General features: G+C 36.1%; 1 protein-coding gene across 1 annotated transcript in view; it reads left to right on the forward strand.

The window, feature by feature from the left end:
- The first annotated feature begins 967 nt into the window (after positions 1-967).
- The window catches only part of LOC131435405 (uncharacterized), a 217,346-nt gene continuing 197,205 nt past the window's right edge, over positions 968-21,108 (forward strand). Inside the window, exon 1 of the mRNA XM_058603248.1 lies at positions 968-2,172. The gene's annotated coding sequence lies outside the window, so the exon portion shown is untranslated. The remainder of the gene's footprint in view (positions 2,173-21,108) is intronic.

The raw sequence follows: 21,108 nt of genomic DNA on the forward strand, positions 1-21,108 counted from the left end.
TATTTCTTCCGAACTACAGCACCAAGTGTTACATTAAGAATTAAGTTTAATGGAATTGATTATTGTTTAAATAGAATATTTGTTGGGTAATGTCAAAGACATAACTGGATGACGTGAATACAAATAAAATTTCACACTTCATTTTGTGTGAAATGTGCAAGGTCCTTACTTCCAGAATTGCAACGGTGCACGACAAATTCACAACACACTTATTCTAACACATAATTTAATAAGACAGGGTAAAAGAGAGAGTAAAAAAAATGTTCGTTTGAATGAAATTACAATAATTTCTATGGAAGAAAACATCAAAAAAAAATTTTAATAATGAATTTACTGATATTAAAAGTCAACAGCACAGGCTAGAATGAATTAACCGGGTCAATTTTTACATTTTATACCTATTCGGTTGGTAACCCGAAAATGCATTTAGATACAGCTGACAACAAATGTTCATTTATGCTGATATATCAGTAGAATGAAAATATTCGGTAGTTCGGACTCGTCAAAACAGGCCAGAATTACCGAACGAAATTAAGTGTGTAGATTTATGAAACCAAAAGCATGCAAGTATATTGAAAGACATTATCTAAGCAACGCACTATTGGTTCAGAGCTCTGTGAAGATTCATCCGGCTTTACCTGAACTTTGCCGGTAAAAGTAGCATCACAAACACGTGGTTCGAAGCAAGAATACTGTGAGTGGTGGTTTATTTTTCTCTCCTTCTCTCGCGAGTGCCCAATGAAAGTTCCACCGCAAAGAGAATGAACCAGATGAAGAAAAGTGCACGAAGTGCCGAAAGCCGAAGAAATGGAATCGCGTGCCGGGTTGGTGTCTCACGGACGAGCGAATAGGTTCCTCTGCTTCGCCTTGCTTGGATGGTTCCTGCTGAACCGACCGAAGGCGTTGATGTGGTCTTGCCTTCACTCTGTGCCATCACGCTAAGAAGATGCTTGCATTTGCCGTTTGACCAGCGGCCTTGACGGACTTTTCTTCGTCCTTCTCCCGATAAGTTTTCGACTGTTCAATCGAAGAGCTTTTTTTCCTTCGAAAAGATGTTGTGTCGAAACTTGTTCTACTACCAGCATTGAAGTCTTTTCTTTGAGTGATGTCATTTTCCTCTATAGGAATCGTGAAAATTGATCCATTGATTTTTAAATGTGCGGTAATGCTGGTGAACTGGATGGTGCAAAGTTTCCAGACCCTTCAGTGTGAACAGGTGAAACCCACTATATTTTGGATGACTTGTTTGTTTAAGTAGACAGCAGTTCAAAAACGGCTATTGATCCGTATTTGTTTCAAATCAAACTGTTTTCGCACGTGCGAAACAGAAATTCGCGAATGAAAGCGACAAGAGAGCAGCCAAAAGAAAGTGAAAAGAAATGCATAAGTAAAATATAGAACAAGTCGTGTGAAAAACTGTCTCGCCGCCCAAAGGGTGGGAGTCGCCTACCGTACCTTCATTTCTTGCCGGTTTTCATCGTGACTGACGGCTTGAGTCACATTCATTGCGTGAGTTTGTCAATATCTTTTGTTCCGAGTGCGCCCCCGGGCGTTGTGATTCCATTTTCTCATTCGCGCAAAGTGAAACCATCAGCAGAAGCGAAAAGAAAGCAACTAAGGTGTGATTAGGTTAATAAAAGAAGTACGTTAAAATAAATGTAGCTGCCGTGGAAGGAATAATGAACTAGTGGCATTAGACACAGTGGAGAAGAAGAGGAAAAGTGTTTGATACACATTTATTTTCATTAGCTGTAAACAATCGGATGCGAAGTTGGTGTTGCTGTTTCTGTGTGTTTGTTTGTACTCATCAAATATATCGTTTTGGTTTGTAGGACCGCAAGCCAAATGCAATTATCGCCAATGACTACCCGTGAACCGACCGTTTCAATTCCACTGGAAATATTCAAGGAAAACTAATAAATTGTAGATGTTCAGTATGTTTAACTGCGATTTCAACGGTTTTTCGATGGGGGTGAACTGTCTGTATCCGTTCAAGCTGCGGTCTGTATTAAATCAAGTGTGATCAGATCTAATTGGTCGAAACAGAAGTAAGAGTAAGCTTAAACAATGATGCAAAAAAGCAGAAGTTAAGTGAACGATGTATGGTCAGACTGGCGGATCGGACTTGCTCAAGTGTTAAATTGTTTTCCTGGAGAAGTCGGTATTGCTGAGGTGAGTTTGCAAGAAACACTTTAGTGAAAATGCTTAAGCTGTTTGATGATGACCATGAGATTTGTTTTCTTGGCTATTATAAGAAGTCGCTTTTCTTTTGTGATTTCACAATTTTTCATTTAAATGGAAAAACCTATTATTTTGTATATTCAAAGCAGTTGAGCGCCCAGTGAAGCTTAACTTGATATCATCTGACTTTCGAGTAAACGTAAATTTTTTTCATAAGTGGAAACGAAACTCTACGGAAAAAAAATCATGGAACATTTTACAGTCTTCCACAATAATCCTTATTTTTGATATAATGTTATTCCTATCGTTAAACAATTAACGAAATTTCCAGTTGTGCTCAGATAGCAGAAATATGCACGATCATCTTCATTTTTAAAGCATGAATTTACTGTTGTTGAATTTAAATTCAAATTTGAATTTGACAGTGAATTTAGAATTAATTAAAAATTCATTTTTAAACTAAGAAATTCAAACGCCTTATCTGTGTCAGTTTGGAGAAAACCGAATTATAATATTCTGCAATATGTATTTAAGAATTGAATTTGAATTTCTTTTTATATGCATGTAATATATTAATAATAACGCTAACCAGTTTCGGAAAAGTGATTTAAACCGGTGACAATTGGTGGATAATACTGTTAAGTTTGATTTAACAAAAAGGCTTCCAGATGTTATTTAAAATTGAAGAAACTGTAGCAAATTTAGAGATTTATTCAACTCATTTCACGCCATATCTTAGACTGCGTCTCAAAAGCCATTTGGCATACTTTGTATCTTCAAGATTAATTAAGAATGTCTTTGGAAATGGACTAATCTAATTTAAAGGGTTTCAATTGAAATAGATATCTAAAATTAATAATGTAGGTTTTGCTATGATTTTGTTATATTGGACAAGAATTTCAATTAAAACATTGAAAAAATGAAGTATAAAGTAGATTTATGGAAAAATAATTTTGATTTGGACTAAATTTTGTTCCAAAATTTGTATTCCGTTGAGCTGAAAACCCTTTGTTTTTGAAAAGACACTAATCAAATTGATGTCAAATGTTGATTTTTATGACATGGGTTTAAATAAAAGTATCGCACAAGAATAAAAGATGCGGATTTTTAATTTTATGTTTTCAAATAACTTCACACTAACCTATTTTAAAAACATTCAACTTTTATCTTAAGTTTAAAATATTTCTAGAATGCCCAACTGATTTCTTACATCACAATTTTTGTGTTACAAGGATTTGATGGAAGTGTATGTAAAGTATGCATTCCCCCTTCACGTTTTTGATTGGAATCGATCTGTCTATTCTTGAAAAATCAAAGGTTTTTCGTACTGAATTTCATCATCCAAATTGGAAAGAGTCGATCACAATTTTACTAACTTTTCTTACATTAATTTCTTGGATTGCTCTGAAGCATGCTCTTAGTGTAATGTGTTATGTGGATCAGGGTCATTTCGCCGAAAGCCATTTCGCCGAAAGTCTTTTCGCCGAAAGGGTTATTTCGCCGACTGACATTTCGCCGAATGGGTCACTTCGCCGAATGCCATTTCGCCGAATGCCATTTCACCGCAAGCCATTTCGCCGAAAGGGTCATTTCGCCGAATCCTGAAATCGTCTTGAAATCGTAATTAGAATTGATTTAAATCAAAGACAAATGAAAGATGATAGCGTTAACGCCCGTGTTATAAACTTACCATTGTACTTCTTGAATAATGATTGATTCAGAAAGTAGTTCCTAAGAAAACTTGTTGACTATTAGCTAGTAAGCATCAAAGCAATTGCATAGGTGTATCTGTCAGGCAAATGTAGGTGGTATTTTCCGTTTATTAAGTGAAAATTAAAAAATACTAATGCGGCTACCACATCGTTTAGTTAATGTGCTGTCCGACCTCGCTACCGCTCGTTCGGACCTAACTAAAGCAAAGAAACCTAGCTTTGAGTAGACCGGGCAAACGAGGCGGTTACAGGTTTGTATGCAAGAGGCCGCCGCTTCCAATGGCGGGTCGGCGGCCGACTCAGCTGGCGTCGGCTCAGCGGCTTTGTGCCGCCAAGCCATCTTGGCTTCGGCTATGTGGCTGCGCCACATCAGTTATACAGGAGACATAACATGCAGGAGATATGACCCTTACGTCAACATTACCCTTTCGACCAAATGACCCTTTCGGCGAAATGACCCTTCCGGCGAAACGACTGTACGGCGTACAATGTAGGGATAATGGCACAGGAACAAATCTCTTCAGTGGGCAATCTAATTCCGCTATGGCTAACACCAACACACCAGAGAATTAAAATTGTCCGTACAGTTCGAACCGGTGTCCACAACAGATTACCTTGGGTAGGGTCTGATTGAGGGTCGGATCGATAGACAAATTTTTGTGGTTCTCTCGGCGGTGCTCCAGAACGGATGGACGAAGTTCGATAGCGACTTGGAACGCTGAAACGAACTATACTCGATGGCGACAGGCTCAACAGCAGCAGCAGTCGGAATCCTCACTCAAGCAAGTTTAGCACTCTAAGACTAAAAAAATTACCTTCAAATCTGTGTTTTTGATTTTCAAACAGCTTAATATTTAAGAATCAATTCAGTAATAGTATCATTCGCTGAATGATCGGTAGAGTTGTTCTGAATATCGATATGTCATAGATCTACTGATTTGTTCATCACACAATACTGACGTTCGGTGAAATTCACAATCATCGAATATATCATGGTTTCAATCTGTAAAGTATAACTATTTCTTCGGTAAATTTAACTAGATACCCGAGAAATGGAGTGAACTTTTTTTTCTTAAAATAATGGCATATTTTTTTCAATTTATTTACGGGTGCTAAATCATGACTTTTACTTGCTATTCACTAATAATTTGTACAAAAACAATGATCGTTTGCCTTTCTGTTGTTTGTCAACATTCCAATGCTCTAAGAGACATGGTTAATTGAATACAGTAATCAGTCAGTTTTCTCCATGAATGTCGATTTTTTCACTTTTTCACTTCCAAAAATGGTTCTTTTCGAAATATATAATTTTCTACGTGATAGTGAAATAGTGATGGTTACTGAAAATCTTCATCAATATCAATTGATTTACTGAAAATTGCTAACACTTTTATTTAGTTCGCTCTTGTTGCATTTTAAAGTTTCCAGATCATTTCAGTAAATGTTATCTAACATTTACAAAGTATTTACCGGTATTCAGTAGATCTTCGAAAGATGACTGTAAATTGGATAAATTTTACGTATCACTCCACATATTGTACCTGAAAAAATAATTACAGAACACCAAAATAGAAATTTTACGTGTAGAAGATACTTTCCAATTGAACGGAAATAAGGAGATAAACCAAATGTGGTATGTTTTTGAGCCTTAATATGGAAGGATTCTTTTTGTCAGTGGGATCGAAGCAAGGATCATCAAATTGTTCTGTTCACTGATGAAGTCTGTTGAATGAAGCAGAAGGTTAAGTTATGCTCTGGAGTGTAGTACTCTGACTTTGATTTTGGGTCACTTTGGTGAAAATATCGAACGTTATTTCGAAGAATGAGACGTTATACTATCTTATATTTTGCTGACGTATCGCATACAGCACAAGTATTACTGAATTAGGAATAATTCTTGCACCAATGTGCTACACTTTTCGTAGAATGTCTTAAAAGGGTCCACATACAGTCTGTTCCATTAGAAAGCAAGTGTGAGTATTTAAAAGGATTCGAAAGCATTTTATCAATTTTTCTTTACAGAGTACTACATTGAAAAAGCTTCGGTGAAATCATTTAGTGAATAGTATAGTTACTACCACTATCGAGAATGATATGGCATTTCCGAAGTGTTGTTGAAAAAGTCGCCAACTCCTCCGATTTTTCAACATAGCTGCTTCAAGTAGAGAACCGATATTCCTGCAAGTTTGTGTTTTTTCGCCCACCACACTCCTTCACACCAAAAAGCTTCAGTTTGGAGCCCCCTGGTAGTGGATGCAACTAGTCTCAGCGGAAAACAAGAAACAAATATACACTGTCAATAATAATACTAGAAATACAAATTTAATTTTGATACAAAATCCGCTGAGATTCTATTTATTCAAGCTTTGATGTGCAATTTATTATTAACATAGTGGAGTCCCAGTGGAAAAGATTTCCTTTTAAAAATGATGTTTTATGATGGCTAAGACATTTTTGATAGGGTTTGTGTTGGGAAATCGAGAGGAAACGATTTCCACCTTCCAGACACGATGAATGAAGGATCCAATTTCTGTAAATAGATTCAAGCATTTTTAAGCCATAGGTTGACCGAAAGTAATGTTTCCTAATCAAACACGCTTCAATCAAACCCATGCACAAAAAGTTATTTCATCCGATGAGACCGTTTTCAACCTATCGCGTTTATTAGTCGTAAACGAGAGTCGAATTGTCCCTAAACAATTTTACGTTCAGGGAATATGATAATTTGCATGAGCGCACAAAGAGCCAGAACTTTGCGTACGTAGAAATGGTCTCGATAAATAACTGCTCTTTTAAAACTTTCGAACTACACGGAGGTAAATAAGCAACTGTGTCATAGTCGACAGATAGTACGATCCCAAACTAAACTTAAGACGTAGGTCATAGTATAGTATGATATCAGAACCATAATTCATGCATTTATGGGTTAAAAACAAGTCATGCGCTTGTCACAGATTCATTGTCATTAGAAACACCAAACAAGGTGCGGAATAGTTTCGCATCGGAAACAGTCTCTTGTCCGGCTTTTACAAGCTTATATTCTTGTACCTAATGAAATTCGAAGTTATGAGATCGGATAGTAAACCTTTACCCGGTTTATACATCAACGCACTATGCTATAAAAAAAAACAATTTTGGCACGTGTTGATACTAAAAAAGTCTGTTATTTTCCTGATAATTACACTTCGTGAGTACAATTTTCATTTGTGGGTTCGTCGCTGTGCGCACAACGAAATCTATTGTTTAGTTAGCTTCCTAAATTGATAGCGTAGCAAGCATTGTTGGTATGAGAAGTATAAGTTGTCAAGAAAAGAATAATTTTTAAATTAAATTTTAGCACCATTTTTTCCGGTAAATCTTTTCATTCTTCTCACCTTGTACGAAATTAATTCATAAGCTCAGTATCTATCCATTTGTTAAATTTATTATGAAGTACTCAATTGCATTGCTATGCTTCAGTCTGACCACAACAAATCATGTTCAGTTTGCCGACCGTTGAGGATCGAATTCCCTATCACATTTCACAGACAGTTTCACTTGTAAGCGAGTGTGTAAAATCGGAATGCTCACACCTTTTGTGAATTTATCGGTTTTTTGTTCGAGTCATTCAGCCATCAACTCACCACCGGTAAAAGTGATATGTGCTTGCAATGTAAATATGAAGATGTATGCGAAAAAAAATTTGCCTTCAATTATCAGATGTTTAGACTGTCCATATAGTGAACGGCAAATAGTACCTGCCTGCGTTGAAATCTCACGTTCGAAAACTTCGGATGATCGCACCCATCTAGTCGACCAACGAATACATCAAACACTTGGCAGGGTAGGCAAATTTTTCGTTTGAATTGTGTAACATTTAGAGCGAAGAAAATTACTTCATTATATTTTAATAATTATTAGCTTATCGTAGTAAATTGTGCGTCTATCTCGGACTATATGAGAAGCACGTTTTGTGGTGCTATGAGCGTATTTGCTCAACCGTGCTACCTGTTGAATATGTACTTTCGGAGTGCTCTCATCGAGGGAAGAGAAAGAGGAATCAATTCGTTCAGCACCGGTCGCCTTTAGGAAATACCGAACTGTGCGGAAAATCTACTGCTCAACGATTAATAACACAAACTTTACTTTTCAATTTCACATCGAATTCAAATCGAAAAAAAAGAATTCTTTCCGGTATCGGCCGATAGACTGCTGTAATGATGTCGGATCTTCCCATGCTCCCATCAGACTGAAACTGATTAATCGCTCAGTTAACGGTTCCGAAAGAATCTATCCGGGCATATCTCGAAAACCTCCAGCACAAACTGCGGGTGGGTGACGCTAAAATCTACTCCCCTCTGACCAGTCCACAGGGGTCTAAACGTTTGTCACACATACCTTTACTTCCTCTGCTGCATAGCTCGATACTCTATCCATCCTTGTTTTTGACTGCGATTGGTCATTTGGAGTTTTTAGCAAATCATTGGATCTATAATGACACGGCAATACAACCGATTATATCAGAAAAATGTGTACGAAATTCCAAGCTAAGCAGCTAACTCAATTCACTAACGATTGTGAATCGACGATATGCGTTTTTCCAGTGCTAATTAATTTATTTTACTTCAATTAGCAGCAAATAGAGTCATTTGAAGAAGACCCACTGCCAACCAACTAGCATTGGCTTCTTCAGCAGAAGAGTTGGTCGCACTTAATAGCCTCTCGTCGTGCGTGTATCGAATCCGATTAGAGTGAAACCGGATTTCTATGGGTTAACCCTTCACAGATTTCAACATCCAGACAGAAACGGTGAAGCTACTGCATAGGGTTTATGAATCAGTGCAACACCGTACTCTAATTGCAAATCCACGTCCGTTTAATGTTTATGTTTCTGAAGTAAGAAAAAAGTGACACATAAGAAATACGTTTAATTATACACATTAAAACGTTTCATAATCAAGTCATCACATCATAAACTGAGCAATGCATGACTACCGGCAAACAAAATTAAATTGCTTCATTAGGAAGAATGGGGTTTGAAGTTGCGTTTTAAAATCTTGTCCCACTGCAATTAGACCGAAGAAAAGTCAATTGCGTTCTACAGGTAACAAATGTATCACTTATTTTGGTGCACAACTGGTTGCAATTAACACTAGCGTAATCGTAAAATAGTTTTAGTAATTTTGAAAAACTTAAAGCTGCTTTGCAATTTACTTAAAATCATCGTTCCAATTAGAGATGCGGCTATTTTTCAATTAAAATTTGTTCAGTTTTTGAAATTTTTGAACATTTTTTCGGTGTATTTAATTTTTAGCTGCTCATTTGATTTCCGAAACAATTTTCTGTACCACTTCTTATTTTCGAATTACAACGATTTCAAGAAAAACAGCCTATATCAGCAAAAGCATAAGTTATTTGATTTTCATGGCTAAATATCACGTGAAAGATCAATATGAGAAAATTTATATTATTTTATTTGCAGAATCATATCATAATTTATTTTTTAATCAAAACCATGATCTTGATGTTTTTATATTGTGTTAACAGTATAATTTTTATATGTGTATGTATTTATGTGCCACTTTTTGAAGATTTGAGCTTGAGCTTGAGCGACCACCCCTGGTTGCTACTCCGTTACTAATCGGGATTAGTTGAAATTGTACAGGGAGAATTTGCAATGCTACCGCGTAAAGCCCTATTTTTTATAAATGAAATTACGCGATACAAAATAAACGAGTGAATAGAATTAAGACAAAATAGTTGATTCATTGCATTGACATATTCTAAAGAGTTGTTATAAAATCATTTTAAATCACCAAATAATGGTCAACAGATTTCACACGCGTCTTGATTCTTTATTATTTTAATTATTTATTTAAATTAATAATTGGTTATATTGGTTGATCTGGGCAGCCGGCTACCGAGAAAAATAATAATTTATTGTTTGAAATATTAATATCAAGTATTTTTTTACAATGTATTCAATATACCGATATATGTTATCTCTGTTATTAACTTTGTAATATCAACGGATTTGTTCAATAGTTGATTTCTATCATTCAATTTATAATCCTGAAAAACAATCAATAACATGAAAGAAGAAAATATTCCAAATAAAACTTTTTTCCGAAGCTAGAAGGAAATTGATAGGTTGAATGAAGAGATAATTTAGTAAAATAGAGTCTGATCTGATAACTGAAAGGAAAAAGAAACTCCTGCAATTGTCGCCTTTTACGACATGGAAGCAGGAACCCAGTGAATCTATTCTTGGTTCATTTTTTCCGCCGGATTCCACACGGCATCTAGGCTGGTACCGTGCCACTTTTTGAAGATTCGAGATTGATTAACCGATTTTAACAAGCCTAGCCTAGTCGTTTGCAAACTGTATGTGTGAAGTGTATCGAAAATAAGCTATACACATACATTTGTGTTGTACGCATGTATTTGTGATGGTTTTTATTGCTCAGATCACAGCATGCTGTGCGTTTGGCTGTCACCTTTGTTTGTTTACTTATTTGTGCGGTTGAAATTCTGCGTTTTCAAAATGTCGCGTATTGAGAAGGCAGTGAAAATTAAGGTTTCGGACACATGGCGCAGTGAGAAGGGTATTATTAGGCGAAAATTGGCGAAGCGGTTTGGAATTCATCATGTCAGTGTTAAAACCATCATTAATAAGTTTGGGGAACACTATTCTTTGGATGAGCTACCAGGAAGAGGCAGAAAATCCGGTTCTTCCAACCCGAAACTGAATCAGAAAGTGGTATCTCTAATCATGAAGAACAAATTAATGTTAATACGTTATTTGGCCAAAAAAAAGCAGGAGCGAGCGTCGGAATGATCCAGCGTGTCAAGAGGCGAGATCACCTGAAGACCTACAAGAAGCAGAAAATCTCGAAAAAAAAAGTGTAGAACAGAAGAAGCAAACAGTAACAAGGGCCCGGGAATTGTATTCGCGTCTTTTGCAGTGTCCGGATGCATGCGTTTTGATGAACGATGAGACTTATGTAAAGGAGGACTCAAAAACCCTTCTAGGTCCACAATACTTTACTGTCGTCGTTGGGGAGGATGTGAGCGATGCGGACAGGTCGATTCAAGTGAAGAAATTTGGTCGAAAGGTACTGGTATGGCAAGCAACATGTTCCTGTGGTTTGAAGTCAACCATTTTTACACTACCGGAGCTATAAATGCAAAAATCTATCCATCTGAGTGTCTTCAGAAGAGATTGCTGCCTTTACATAAGAAGCATAGCACACCTCCACTGTTTTGGCCGGATTTAGTGTCGGCTCACTATGCCAAAACCACTCTCAATTGGCTTGCGGAAAAGGGTATAAATTTCATTGAGAAAAATATCAATCCACCAAATTGTCCTCAGCTTTGACCCATCGAACATTACTGAGCAATCGTGAAGACGGTCTTGAAGAAGACCGGTACGACAGCTGGGAACATGCAGGAGTTCAAAAAAATTTGGGCTCAAGCGTCCAAAAAATGCGATGCAACACTTGTCCGGAACTTGATGAAGAGCGTTCGATCAAAAGCTCGAAAATTCGTGAAGGAATAACATAAATTTCATCCGGTTTTTTATATGCTCAAGTTTAACCTCGTACAATAAAGGATTAATTTTTAGTTTGAATAGAATGTCGTTTTTTATCATAATTTGGAAGAAAAATTAGTGGATAGCTTATTTTCGATACACTCATTACTATGGGGTTGTGAATCAAGTTCGAAAATCAAGTGGCTATCACTTCCTGTTCCAGAGATATACTGGTATGAGTGACATAACCGACAAAACGCATTTATTTAGCTTGGTAACTTTCTACTCATTTCTGGAATTGCTCTAACGGGACCAACCTTTTCAACTTCTATTCAATAGCAATAATAATGAGACACAAAGTGGTTGAAATTTCAAAGATGGCTGGACCGATTTCGATCAAGCGCAACGTCTTGGTATTACATTCCTTTTGTAAAATATAACAATACTTCTTCAACGAGCGATAAAGCTGATTCTTAGCGTACCGAACCACTGCATGGCTTGTGCTTAGATCCTACTGACACTGAAGTTGCTGCCAGAGTGAGCGCGGAACGCGGACCGAGTCAGTGCGATGTACTTTTAACGCATCGTATTAAATCTGACAGGTCTGCTTTGATGAAATGTAATTTCGCACGCGCGTCTTGACGCTTCGCGTAACGCTTGCTCTGTGTTGAGAATCCTGCCAGATCGGAATTCTAACATGCGACAACTGGTTTGTCAGACCAGTACCCTATGCATTGAATCACCAACCCGATCAAACTGATCATGAATGGAAGTTCTCCCCGTTAGAGAGCCATTTAATCAATCTTGGTATGTTCTTTAAATTGTGATGATAAAATTTTCAATATCTGTCACAGTCGATCCTTCAAACAAATAAGCGTAGATGGTGCTACGAATTATACAAGCTATATATTGTATGGATTTGTTCATTATTAACGGTGATATTTTCGTTCCTTCAACTTTTCTCAATATCCCAATATAAAGATCAAAATTAAATATACGAAAGATGCAGCAAAATAGAATTGTAATTTCGCGGAACTCGTTCGATTTTAGCTGTTGAAATTATTTGATTTTAGTAACATGAAATTGATTAAAACATTTCATTAAAAACTCCATGTTCGCTTTCATTTTACTGCCTAGTGTAATAGAAAACTTTTTCATATTATTTGACTAACTGAAACAAGTGTCATTTCAAGAATATGGTGTAGAAATTAAATTGCTGTGTATGTGCACTGAAAAGCGTCGCGTTTTACATAAATTTAAAATTCAAGACATGTGAAAATGAATCAGACCATCAACTTCACAGCTAACTTTGTTGAAATTGACATCGAAACGGGAAAAAGTTTTTTTTTTACATGTTAATAGAAATAATATTCTGTCAAGTTACAGCATGCTCAAGTAAAGTTACAGCATCCTCAAGTCAAGTTACAGCATGCTTGAATTTACGTCTAGTGTAAGTTTCAGTTTTTATAAAACTCTACCTCGCTGGTCACAGTTGATTCCAGTAACTTTGATTACTGAAATTGTTTGATTACTATTGAGTACTGGAGACACCTTTTTACCCAGTGTCCCATTAAATTCCCCAAATGAAGTATGTATGATGTGTTTGTTAGATTGCAGATAAAAAAAAGTTGGGAATCTTTTGCTTCCAAGGTTTGGGCACAAAATAGTTTGAATATAATGCATTTCTTGAGGGAACGAAAACTCGAAAGCATACTCACGTGCTTGGGTCGAACACAAACTTCTTCAAAAATTATTTCTCTTGACACATTTAAACATCATTCGGAAGAAAATTCGTAATCATTTCACATTGTGAACTAATGAAACCTCCGAAAAGGAAGCTCATCGTTCTAGGGCAAAGGTCAACTGAGCATCACACTCAACAAGCATTTATTTACGTTATTCTACTTTCCTTTCATGAGTGAGATACCCGAAAATCCACCGACATGGAGAACAATCCTGTCTAGATCATGTCAACACCACACACTACATCAGTACCCGCTTCGACAGCATGATTATTGATTACAATCTCGTCCGCTCAACCGACAATCGCCAAACAAACGGGATAGCCTTGAATCGCTTACTTTGCGTACATTTTCTCACCTGTCTTCCCAATCGACCGTTCACGATCTTTCTCTTCTCTTCTTCGCTATTAAACTGCCAGGCACACAAACGCTTCACGAAGGCATAACCAGAGAGCAGTTTTATATACCTACATACTTTTATTTGAGTTCTTTCAATGGCTACTCGAAAAAGCTCCAATGACCTAGCAGAATGAATCTGAATGTAGTTTGGCTCAGTACAAAAAGCCGCGACGAACGCTACTGACTGACTGCCATGTTGCAGGACTTCGTCGGCACAAAACTGATAAAATACACGCTATCCCGACACACGAACGGAGGTGGGATAGCAAAAAATAAAGCTTTCGAATGGAAGAAAAAAACGTCTCTGTAATTATGGCAATCGAAGTATTTAAAACGGGTGGAGTTTCTTAGCCTACTGCAATTATCGGAAGGCATATATAAATTATCTAATTCCACACAGGTAAAGCAATGAGTATGGCAGACCAGATGTGTGCCAACAGACTAGATTGAAAATAGACAAGTGATTTTCAGAGATGTAGCAAGCAGAAAGGCCTTCTCGTTCCATCGTGAGACAGATGAGTCTGACCGTTCTAATTATTGACCATTGCTCCTAGGTACTGAGTAGGATCTATTGCTGGGTGAATATTGTAATTAAAATTGAATGGTGGGTACATTCCGGTGCAATTGGGACACACTATTTGCGATGCTGAAAGTTTGACATCTAAAAAAAAGGTTTACTTTTTACATTAGATAAGCACCGCTCTTTCTGACATATAATTTTATTTAGTTCCGCACCATCGTTCATGTGGTATTAGTTTTAAATGATTAGAATGAAACCAATTCATGAAAGCCATTCGGAACTTTTCGAATATATCTTGTCCTTAGTACAAGATTCGAATTCCAATCTGTTATAGAAATTTTCTCGGAAACCAGCACAGTAGGATGCAGTTATTTCTCTTCTGTCTGTCGTATGACAATTTTCCACCGCAATCTAAATTTCTCCTCGTCCCATCTCCAACTGAATTAATGTTTCTCTTTCAATCTGATATTCAATCGAAAGTGATCTTATTTTCCAGCTTCATTAACCATCAGCATTCATCTGTGAGAGGCTCATTAAGTAAGATATCTGCGATTGCTGGCCGACTGGTATTGCAAAATTTATGCAGTGCTTGAACCTCGCAGATTGTTGAGAAATTGAAACAATCGGTTCACATCGGTTTCGTATTTTTACCACGTCTATTGGTGATCATGATAAAAACTATGCACGGATCGAATTACACTTTCATTGCCAATCCTTATTAAGTACGAGGTGAGGTGCTCAAGGCTGATTTTTTGTGAACAACAAGGTCTGTGTGAAGCACGCTATTTCCTTACTATGATGCACTCAAAAATGATGTTTTTCAACGGCTTCATTGGGCACTACATAGTAACTACTTCCGTGGGAGTTCTGGTGTGCAATAAGTTAACTTGTGAAATTCTTCGATCGCTACGGTTCAGAAACAGTATTGCATTTCAGTGCGAGATTGAATAATCGTAAGGCTCAGAGATACGATATTTTTTGCCTTTCTCATATAGAAAGGCTATGCAATCGCTGTGAAAACCGACTTTACAACCGAGGGCCGGAGGGCCGTGTGTCAGATACCATTCGACTCAGTTCGTCGAGTGTGTGTGTGTGTGTGTGTGTGTGTGTATGTGACAAATAATGTCACTCAATTTTCTCAGAGATGGCCAAACCCATTTTCACAAACTTAGATTCAAATGAAAGGTCTTAAGGTCCTATACAAAGTTCCTGAGTTTAATTTGGATCCGACATCCGCATATGCACCTAAAAGAGGAAAAAAATAGTCACACACGATTCTCAGAGATGGCTGAGGTGCACATTTTTATATAACTTACTGCTAAATTCATCTAGTTGGTAAATCTTGTTAGTTAGTGAATTTATGAAACTACTTTGGTACTACTAGTCTTCGGTTTCTGCTTCCGAAAAGACCGAGAATAGTGAAGAAAATCTCCAAAAACGGAATTTACTGCTATTTCTCAGCAACGGTTAAGCCGATTTTCACGAATCATGATAAAAATTCCCCATTTTTAGTGATGGTATACAATTTTTAACCCACTTTACCCTATATTTCCGGATCCGGAAGTCGGATCCGCATGAAATTCAGAAATTACGTATGGAATCACAGGACCTTCCATTTGAACCTAAATTTATGAAAATCGGTCGCGCCATCTATGAGAAAAGTTAGAAGACATATTTTCATTTTTTTTGCACATTTTACCCCATAACTTCCGAACCGGAAGTCAGATCCAAATAATATTCAGGAATTTTTTATGGGACCTCAACACCTTTCATTTGAATCTAAAATGGTGAAAATCGGTTCAGACATCTCTGAGAAAAGTTAGTGCACTTATTTTCACAATTTTTTGCACATTTTACTCCATAATTCCGGAACCGGAAGTCGGATCCAAATAATATTCAGGAATTTTGTATGGGATCATATATATACAGACATTTTGCGAATGGTATGACGCTCGGCCCTCCGGTTCTCGGTTCAAAAGTCGGTTTTCACAGTGGTTGCATAACCTTTCTATATGAGAAAGGCAAAAAGGGTAAAATTCTTCTAGATTTGGCTTAAAACTGATTCAATTTGTAGGCTACATTAGTTACTTACTAAACGAACCGACTTCGACCATACTGGTACCAAGTTTCCGGTTCCAGAAGTACCGGAAAAAGTGATCAAAAGTCTCAAACGAGACGCACTCAATTTTCTCAGAGATGATTTGATCGAAACAGGCTCAACAGGTTTACAAATTGAAAAGGTAATGTAAGTTTATACCCAAAGAAAGTTTCCTATTTTATTCAAGATTGAAAAAAAACTTCTCAGAATCTTCTAGTGATGTTTTTGAAAATATAAGTAATATGAGGAAGGCATCATTACACCACTAGGTGAATTAAAAAAGGTTTGGTTCCCTAGATATTGAAATAGTGGAAAATGTATTAAAATGAATTTAACGAATTTAATAACTAGACTAGTTTGTTCCTTTACTCATATTCGACATTATGCTAGTCAAAAAGTCACTTGTTCATTGTAATAGTGAGGATTATTATAATACTCACAATATATATGGAAACGTCTTGCAACTTGGGAACTGAAATTGATTCGAAACTGACAATCTAAATTAATTTTAATGTTATTTTGCATTACAAAGAATTTTTCCAGAATTCCGCACGTCTATGAGCAGTCATTGGTCCGGAAACAGACTAGAACAGAAATGACCAAAACATAAACATTCCAAAATTGGAAGGATTTCTTATACACTGGAACCTCAATTTACGCGCAGAGCCCTGGGTGCGTAAATTAAATAAAACATCGCGTTATTTTAAAAACTTTCGCGCAAAAAATTATTTTTCAAATTTCATTTAGTTTTAGAGTAAATAACATGAACAATCATGCTACATCCGATGCTTTAGAGCCTGAGGACCTTCTTAGTATGTTCTGAGGTTATGGAAATGCCTAAAAGTTGTTCCAAGATACAAAAACTACTTCAAATGTTGTTCTTAGGGACTACACTGTGTCACAGCAAGAACTACAACGGCTAATACATTTTTTATTTGTAGTTCATACTTTTAGAGCTATACATTGCTTACTTGTCTATTTATAGCTGTTACAGGTAGGTTCCCAGTCGTCCAAGAACTTCAGTGAAAGCAGGTCTTAAGATCTATACGAGCATTCTGCATATATAAATATTATTACACTGGTAGATCTTAAGAACTGAACTCCAGGTAGTTTTTGGATGGCCTAGAGAAATCACAATTGTCCTATTGATTGCATGTGGAATCTCGAATATAGACCGAGAACGATAAGATCGTTAATACACTTTGGTACACTGGTAGATCTTAAGGCCTGAACTTCAGGTAGTTTTTGGATGGATCATCGGTTACGTTGTTAGACCTTAAGGCCTTTTCCGAGGAGGTTTTGGATGTGCAAGTTCTTCTACAGATCTTATCACAGTATGACAATTTTCTGTGAATAGTACTACGAGTACATACCGCACTCAATAGTCATGTTAAACTGTTTATATACAATATTTGCTTTCCTGATAATTTTTGGATGTCCACGATCTAATTTAGATTCTTTGAAACTAAACAGTTCATTAATGTACATTTCACAATATTCAATTTCCTGAAGCATGTTAAATTGTTTTGTAAATGTATTAAAATTTCCATCATTATGCAAAAACCTTTTTTTACGCGATCATCGTGTAAATTAAATAAATTTAAAATAAAACGCGAACAAAATTATTTCAAATAAAACGCGTAAAAAAAGTCGCGTAAATAAAATTCACGTAAATTAAGTTCGCGTAAATTGAGGTTTTAATGTACTATGCTTCTTTCTCTAATCTATCTTAGTACAGATGAAGTACAATTACACTGAAACCTCAATTTACCTGGTGAGTCGAGCGTGCTTGAATGAAATTCTGCGTAATTTAAAATATTTCGTAATTTAAATTCCATCTGTCAAGAACTTTATGATATGTCTGCCCATCATCTCCTATATTTCATGACCTTTAGAGATTTTTAATCATCAGCAAGAATATCAATAGAGTGCATTCTAAAATAGTGGTACATGATGTTTCGATCATGAATTGTCAAATACTTCAGGATGTCCGAAAGCATCCCTAATATGCCTATTGATGGTAGGTTACGATAGCGGATAGATGTTTTGGCCTATACTTCAAGTACAGGCCAAAACATCTATTAACATGTCATTTGGATGATTTAAAACATTTTTAATAAACCTATTAATCGAATGCTGTATCACGAGCATGGACCGAATTCCAAGTAGTTTTAGGATGAACTAGCACACCTTCTTAGCTCATAACAAATATCCCATTAATTGAATGTGATACCGCGAGCTTGAACCGTAAATAAGACATTCGCTAATAAGTAAGTGCGATAGTAAGTCTTATGGCCTATATTGTAAAGAGTTTTTGTGTGTTTGTGAACCTCCATAGATCTTATTATAATATTTCAAATGTTCTCTATTTAGTACCACGAGTACATACTACTATTGACATTAGAAATAATCATGTTGGTTATTGGTTAGTATAAACGAGAATTTGATTTGAAATCATTGTCAATGCAACATTTATTTGAGAAGCCTGAGTTTCTTTGCATGCAATCAATGTAGTAAATATTTAGTACAATATAAAAAATATGGAGCAATTTTCAAATATATTACATACTTAATATGTGGATAAGAGTACATTTTTACAAGTACAACATTTTTTTTCTATGCAGAAGACCGAATTTTGCTTCTATTACTCCTTGTAATACTAGTAAAATATTTTGTTTTGCTTTCCCTTATACTGGTCGTAAACCTATTGAAAAAAAATAACGAAACAGTGAACATAAAAATACTCTGTTATTGGACCTGAAATGTAAGAGAATGGCATTCAATACTACTAACTAACTTCGTATTCACTGTGGGGTAAAAAGTAACCTACTGGGGAATAAAAAAAACAACCTTGCACTTATTCCTGCGATTTCCATCTTTTTGATTCCATCCGAAAAGTAATATGCCGAAAGATCGTTTAAGTACTCTTTCGCGACGTCGACTATTTCCACGAGCTAGCTGTAGTTTAACTCTATAATATTAATCCTATTTTTCTTCAGATTCCTTCGCCGCTTTGCTTATGAGATGCATGCATGCATTTAGGTAAAGTGAAACAAAACAAAAATATATAATCTCGCTCTGACGAATGAACTCAACTGTATTAACGGGAAAAAGTACTAAGTTACATTTGGATACCTTAGTTTCATAACAATATAATTTTTCGATGACCATACCTAACGATGTTTTCAAAATTATATACACTATAATATAACATGCAAAAATGATTGATTGAAAAGATAAACTGTTACCTTAGTTTCATAACAATATAATTTTTCGATGACCATACCTAACGATGTTTTCAAAATTATATACACTATAATATAACATGCAAAAATGATTGATTGAAAAGATAAACTGTTGCTTCTGCTGTAATGAAGTAATTATTCGTATACTGTTTGAATAAGACTGATATATTACCATCATATATCGCTTGGTAACTCTTCGCAATATTCCACAACGGACATGTTCCATGAGTATAACACGAATAAAGTCATTGAAGATAGGTTTTATTTTTCACTGGTTACTTCAGGCTACTGGTAAATATATTACAGCTATTAAAGTCACGATACGTCAAGAATGATCTCTTCGATGATTAGTAGTCTTCGCACATTCCTTAACAGAACCACTTATTCATAACACTCAGCAATATTATCTGGCACTATGATTCATATTTGTGAAGCTTCAGGTGTTCCTGAAAATGAGATTGATTCAGTTGTTTTCTTTATTACCATTACCATTCTGCACAAATATTTTCAAGAACTAAAATATTTGCTATTTCAGTCTCCAACTCGATCTTTATAGAATTTGAACATTATAAACTTTCGACGAGGCGTATTTTTGTATTTTAAAAAAGTCCGTATCCGTAAACTTGTACGCAATTAGTAATTTTTTTGAAATTTCTGTTATTTATTTTAAATTCCTGTTAATACACTGTAGCTCACTACTGGTATCTTATAATTTTTAAGTTTCGCTCCTGAGCTTCCAAAAAGTTTTTTTTTGAACACCAGTTTTGTCATTACTGCTATCGACATTCTAGATAAGTCATTTTTTGGTAACCAAAAACTCCTAAACATTCTAGATAAGGTTGAAACCAGGGCTTTGACCTTCAAACAGTTCGACAGAGGTTCGTGAATCAATCATTATTCAAGAAGTACAATGGTAGGTCAACAAAACGGGCGTAAATGCTATCATCTTTCGTTTGTCAATTTAAATCAATTCTAATTACGAATTCAAGACGTTTTCAGGATTCGGCGAAATGGCATTCGGCGAAGTGACCCATTCGGCGAAATGTCATTCGGCGAAATAACCCTTTCGGTGAAATGGCTTTCGACGAAACGGCTTTCGGCCAAATGGCTTTCGGCGAAACGGCTTTCGGCGAAATGGCTTTCGGCGGAATGATCCTGATCCGTAAAACATGTCAAAATATCGAAATGAAGAATCGAAGGAATCGTAATAAAACATTTCGATGTTTGAAATGATCGCTTTTTGCCTCATATAGAAAACATACTTGCCCTTTGGTCATTCTCATATATGAAAAACGACTTTTGAACTGAAGTCCGAGTGTCATTTATCATTTGACTCAGTTCGTCGAGATCGCAAAATGTCTACATGCTCCCATAAAACATTTACGTTTGTCATCCAGATCCGACTTAATAAAAATTCTATACTGTGCTGTTGAAATGAGCAGTTTTGATTAGTTGAATTCTCTAGAAACTTAGTTCAGCAATATCCGATCTGATTCAATTCTAGAAATACCGGAAATAATGGTCATAAATTCTAAAATGAAAGTTGCATCAGTTCCTCATAATCACGATTATGAGAGAGGTATCATTACACCACTAGGACCGATCTTTCTAGTACCGACTTTTGATCAGAACCCGTAAACTTCTAGTGTTATATACCACTATATCCTTCTTCATGAAGTCGGAAAATGTTTGTGTGTACAC

The sequence above is a fragment of the Malaya genurostris genome, chromosome 3 (genome assembly GCF_030247185.1).
Source record: "Malaya genurostris strain Urasoe2022 chromosome 3, Malgen_1.1, whole genome shotgun sequence".
In the NCBI taxonomy this organism is placed as follows: Eukaryota; Metazoa; Arthropoda; class Insecta; order Diptera; family Culicidae; genus Malaya; species Malaya genurostris.